This window comes from Hyperolius riggenbachi, chromosome 4 (genome assembly GCF_040937935.1).
Source record: "Hyperolius riggenbachi isolate aHypRig1 chromosome 4, aHypRig1.pri, whole genome shotgun sequence".
Lineage (NCBI taxonomy): Eukaryota > Metazoa > Chordata > Amphibia > Anura > Hyperoliidae > Hyperolius > Hyperolius riggenbachi.
Genome location: NC_090649.1, coordinates 22,344,471 through 22,350,904, shown reverse-complemented (window position 1 = coordinate 22,350,904; position 6,434 = coordinate 22,344,471).

The window sequence follows — 6,434 nt, the reverse complement described above, 5'->3', positions numbered from 1 at the left end:
GTGGTCCTTTCAAGTACTGGCTGGATTACGGGTTAAGGGCTCCGCCTCTGACGCAGGAGACTGAGGGTCAAATCTTGGCTCTTCCTGTTCAGTAGTCCAGTACCTAGATAGTGAGGAGACCTTGGGCTAGACTCCCTAACACTGCTACTGCCTGTAGAGTGCGCCCTAGTTGCTGTAGATCTGGCACTTTGAGTCCGCCAGGAGAAAAGCGAGATATAAATGTTCTGTGTCTTGTCTTTCTGTACTGCGATCTAGGAACACTTCTTTCAAATGAATAAATGTTCTAGTGCCATACCAAAAAACACACTTAAAGGGAACTCGAGCTGACAGGGATATGTGGGGGCTGCCATATTCATCTTCCCATTCATTTATGGCGCTATAAAAGGGTGCTAGATATAGCCAATATCTTTTTTCGGCTATAAAAGGGCACTGGTTACAGCTGAAATATTTGGGGGTATAAAAGGGTGCTGGATATAGCCGAGATTTTTTTTTCGCTATAAAAGGGCGCATGATATAACTGCCATTTTTATTTTGGGGTTATAAAAGGGCTCTGTATATAGCCAAGAACAGTGATATAGCCAGGAAAAAGATTTTTATGACCTAACATCTCCATACTCTCACACAGAACCCTCCACTGCTGGTGCCTAACCCTCAGGCCCCCGTTGGTGCCTAACCTTAAGACCCCCCCATTATGATGCCTAATCCTAAACTTCCCCGGTGGTGCATAACCTTAAGACCCCCCCATTATGATGCCTAATCCTAAACTCCCCCGGTGGTGCATAACCTTAAGACCCCCCATTATGATGCCTAATCCTAAACCCCCCCCCCCGGTGGTGCCTAACCATAAGACCCCCCATTATGATGCCTAATCCTAACCCCCCCGGTGGTGCCTAACCATAAGACCCCCCCATTATGATGCCTAATCCTAAACCCCCCCGGTGGTGCCTAAACATAAGACCCCCCCATTATGATGCCTAATCCTAAACTCCCACCGGTGGTGCCCAACCATAAGACCCCCCCATTATGATGCCTAATCCTAAACCCCCCCAGTGGTGCCTAACCATAAGACCCCCCCCCATTATGATGCCTAATCCTAAACCCCCCCCCTGGTGGTGCCTAACCATAAGACCCCCCCCCCCCATTATGATGCCTAATCCTAAACTCCCCCGGTGGTGCCTTACCTTAAGATCCCCCATTATGATGCCTAATCCTAAACCCCCCCCGGTGGTGCCTTACCTTGAGACCCCCCATTATGATGCCTAATCCTAAACCCCCCCCGATGGTGCCTAACCATAAGACCCCCCATTATGATGCCTAATCCTAAACCCCCCCGGTGGTGCCTAACCTTAAGACCCCCCATTATGATGCCTAATCCTAACCCCCCCCCCGATGGTGCCTAACCTTAAGACCCCCCATTATGATGCCTAATCCTAACCCCCCCCCCCCGATGGTGCCTAACCATAAGACCCCCCATTATGATGCCTAATCCTAAACCCCCCCGGTGGTGCCTAACCTTAAGACCCCCCATTATGATGCCTAATCCTAACCCCCCCCCGATGGTGCCTAACCATAAGACCCCCCATTATGATGCCTAATCCTAAACCCCCCCGGTGGTGCATAACCTTAAGACCCCCCCATTATGATGCCTAATCCTAAACTCCCCCGGTGGTGCATAACCTTAAGACCCCCCATTATGATGCCTAATCCTAAACCCCCCCCCCCGGTGGTGCCTAACCATAAGACCCCCCATTATGATGCCTAATCCTAACCCCCCCGGTGGTGCCTAACCATAAGACCCCCCCATTATGATGCCTAATCCTAAACCCCCCCGGTGGTGCCTAAACATAAGACCCCCCCATTATGATGCCTAATCCTAAACTCCCACCGGTGGTGCCCAACCATAAGACCCCCCCATTATGATGCCTAATCCTAAACCCCCCCAGTGGTGCCTAACCATAAGACCCCCCCCATTATGATGCCTAATCCTAAACCCCCCCCCTGGTGGTGCCTAACCATAAGACCCCCCCCCCCCCATTATGATGCCTAATCCTAAACTCCCCCGGTGGTGCCTTACCTTAAGATCCCCCATTATGATGCCTAATCCTAAACCCCCCCGGTGGTGCCTTACCTTGAGACCCCCCATTATGATGCCTAATCCTAAACCCCCCCGGTGGTGCCTAACCTTAAGACCCCCCATTATGATGCCTAATCCTAACCCCCCCCCCCCGATGGTGCCTAACCATAAGACCCCCCCCATTATGATGCCTAATCCTAAACCCCCCCGGTGGTGCCTAACCTTAAGACCCCCCATTATGATGCCTAATCCTAACCCCCCCCCCCGATGGTGCCTAACCATAAGACCCCCCCATTATGATGCCTAATCCTAAACCCCCCCGGTGGTGCCTAACCTTAAGACCCCCCATTATGATGCCTAATCCTAACCCCCCCCCCCCCCCCCCGGTGGTGCCTAACCTTAATTCCCCATGGCGTTGCCCAATATTAACTGCATTTCATGTCAAACATATTTGTTATTTTGAACTGATATACCCAAATTAACTAATTTTGTTGCCTGCTGATATAACCGATCTTGTAGCTGCATCTATATAGTCGGAAAAAAATCTTGGCTTATACCCAGCACTTTTATAGCTGATAAAAAAATCTTGCCTATAAAAGGTGTATCCTCTTATAGCCAACATAAAATCGCCGATATAACAAGCACCCTTTTATGGCAGGAAAAAAAAAATCTCGGCTATATCCAGTGCGCTTTTATAGCTGAAAAAATAACTTGGGGCGCCATTTTCACCACCTTATAGCTGAGTTTTGCAGCAAATAACATTAAAGTCTATGGAGGCGCCTTTTTTACTCAGATGGCTCAGGCTCCCTTTTCAACTGATACCGTGTGTATGTGCCCTTATACTTGTAACCAGAAGGTGTCCCTACCTACATAGATTGCCACCCAATGTGGCCCACAGATTGATTCCTCTCTGAACTGAATCTGATCATTGAGGAATCCAATCCTTCCCCACACTGCAGACAGGGCCGGTTCAAGTAACAATTGGGCCAAAATTAGCCTGGGGGCCCCCCAACAGACACCCCCCGACCAAAAAGCGTCATTAGAGGCCCTTTGTTGCAGCCAAATTTCCCTCCTGGGCCCCTGAGCTGGCTGCTGAACCTCCCCCAATCACCTCCCAACTTAACAGACTCTGCAGAGTCCCTGGGGAGCAACAGTTAAGATGGGGAGGGACAACTTGGGGGCCCTACAGGCTCTGGGGCCCTGGGGCAATTGCCCATTTTTTCCTGATAGCTGACTGCAGATAGACTGTCCAGAGATTTCAGCATGAAATCTAATGGAAATCTATGGAACGGCAGCCTTGTACTGCAATGGTACGGGCCACCATCAGTCTACCACTGCTCTTCTGAAACATTAGGATTTTCCGCGTCTAGTTAAAAATGGCGCCGGCAAAAAAATGGCGCCCCCTTCTGCCCGATATATGTTTAAAACGATATTTATCGTTTTAAAGGTTAAAATAGTGCAGACCTTTTGAACGAAATTTATCGTTTTAAAACTTTTTTTTTTTGTCCTGCCTGAACGATATTTATCGTTTTAACCCTTGCTTTGCTGCCGTTTGGAAAATATCTGCCCGCCGGCTTTAGGGCTCGTTCCCACTATCACGAATCTGCATGCGTCCAACGCATGCAGATCCGCACATGTAATGCAAGTGGATGGGCCTGTTTCCACTGTAGCGTTGTTGAGGTGCGTTTTTTTCAGCGTGAAAAAAACGCACAAAAGAGCCAACGATTTCGCCTGTGTCGGGAATCCGTGCGAATCGCCGCTAATGTATTTAATAGTAAAAACGCATGCGTTTGTTACATGCGTTTTTACCCGCGATTTCGCGTGCGATTTCGCACCTTTTTCAATTTTATTTAGCCCTGGCAGTGTCATGGTTAATTTCGCATGGCACCCTGCCATGCGAAATCGCATGCGAAATCGCGGGTAAAAACGCATGCGGAAACTCATCCGCATGCGTTTTTACAAGCGTCGGAATGCGGCCGAAATCGCGTCGCAACAGTGGGAACGAGCCCTTAATGTTTAATAGCAAAGCCCCCTTAAAAGCTAAAAACACCAAATTTGCAGGGAATGTTAAGAAGAAAATTGTGAACAAGAGGAACATTTTTTTTTTTCAAAAAGACCTTATAGTTTTTGAGAAAATCGATTTTGAATATTCTTCTTCTGACCATGGGAAAATTAAACGCCCGCCGACTTTAGCGGTTAATAGCAAAGCCCCTTTAAATGCCAGAAACACCAAATGTGTAGGGAATGTTAAGAAGAATAGTGGGAACACGAAGAAAAAAAATTGTTCAAAAAGACCTTATAGTTTTTGAGAAAATCGATTTTAAATCTTCAAAGAGGAAATGTATCTATTTAAATCGCGTACTGACATTTCCGTGGAAACTTTTTCCGCCGACTTTAGCAGTTAATAGCAAAGTCCCCTTAAATCCTAGCAACACCAAATTTGCAGGATATGTTAAAAAGATACTGGGAAACAATATTTAAAAAAAAAATGAAAAATTGTATTTATTTATTTTTTTAATTTGTGGGTTATGCTCAGAGTGTGGGAAATTTTTTGAAAAAAATGACGTGGGGTCCCCCCTCCCGAGCCTCTGTAACCCCTTGTCTCCCATGCAGGCTGGGATAGCCAGAATGCGGAGCCCCGGCCGACTGGGGCTTCGCACCCTGAGCTATACCAGCCCGCATGGTCCATGGTATGGGGGGGCTTCGGGGGGGAGGGGCGGCCAAGCCTTCCCCTCCTTCCCCCCGGAGCCCTTGTCCAATCCATGGACAAGGGGCTCTTCCCCACCTCCGGTGCCCCAGGAGGAGGTGGGGACGACGACTTTAAGAAGGGGACCCCCAGATGCCCACCCCCCTCCCAGGAGAAATGAGTATAGGGCTACTTTGTACCCCTTACCCATTTCCACAAAGGGTTAAATTAAATAAAAACACAACACGAGAAAAGTCCTTTAATGTTCTAAATGAACCACAAATACTTACCTGTACCTTTAAGAAAAAAATCCCACGCCAATCAGGTCCCACGACAGTATCCTCCATCTTGCGATCTTCTGATACATTTTGATTGAAGATCTCCGCCGCCCCGACGCCACACACGGCGCCTCCGCCGCAATGCACCCATGGGTGCCAGCATGGGTGAGGGTGACAGGTGGGGGGAGGCAGGGAGGGCAGTGGCAGCTAGCGCTAATGCGTCTATATAGATGCATAGACGCAACTCTCAGCTATACTAAGTATAGCTGAGAACAAAAAGCATCTTTAAATTTTGGCTCCAAGGCTCCCCATTGGTTCCTTATCGACCAATGGGGATCCTCCTGATCCCCATTGGTCTGTTAAGGAACCAATGGGGACCATTGGAGCTAAAATTTAGATGCTTTTTGCTCTTAGCTATACTAAGTATAGCTAAGAGCAGTGCGGCGGAGGCGGCGTGTGTGGCGTCGGGGAGGCAGAGATCTTCAATCAAGATGTAACAGAAGGTCGCAAGATGAAGGATACTGTCGTGGGACCTAATTGACGTGGGATTTTTTTTTTTCTTAAAGGTACAGGTAAGTATTTCTGGTTAATTTAGAACATTAAAGGACTTTTCTCGTTGTTGTGTTTTTATTTCATTTAACCCTTTATGGAAATGGGTAAGGGGTACAAAGTAGCCCAATACTCATTTCTCCTGGGAGGGGGGTGGGCATCTGGGGGTCCCCTTCTTAAAGGGGACTCCCAGATGCCACCATGAACCCCCCCCCCAGAGAGTCGTCACCCCCACCTACTCCTGGGGCACCGAGGGTGGGGAAGAGCCCCTTGTCCATGGATTGGACAAGGGCTCCGGGGGGGAGGGGAAGGCTTGGCCACCCCTCCCCCCCGAAGCCAACCCCCATACCATGGACCATGCGGGCTGGTATAGCTCAGGGTGCGAAGCCCCAGTCGGCCGGGGCTCCGCATTCTGGCTATCCCAGCCTGCATGGGAGACAAGGGGTTACAGAGGCTCGGGAGGGGGGACCCCATGTCATTTTTTTCAAAAAATTTCCCACACTCTGAACATAACCCACAAATTTTAATTTAAAAAAAAAAAATTATAAAATGTTTCAATTTTTTTTTTTAAATATTGTTTCCCAGTATCTTTTTAACATATCCTGCAAATTTGGTGTTGCTAGGATTTAAGGGGACTTTGCTATTAACTGCTAAAGTCGGCGGAAAAAGTTTCCACGGAAATGTAAGTACGCAATTTAAATAGATACATTTCCTCTTTGAAGATTTAAAATCGATTTTCTCAAAAACTATAAGGTCTTTTTGAACAATTTTTTTACTACGTGTTCTCAATATTCTTCTTAACATTCCCTACACATTTGTTGTTTCTGGCATTCAGGCTTGGTGCACA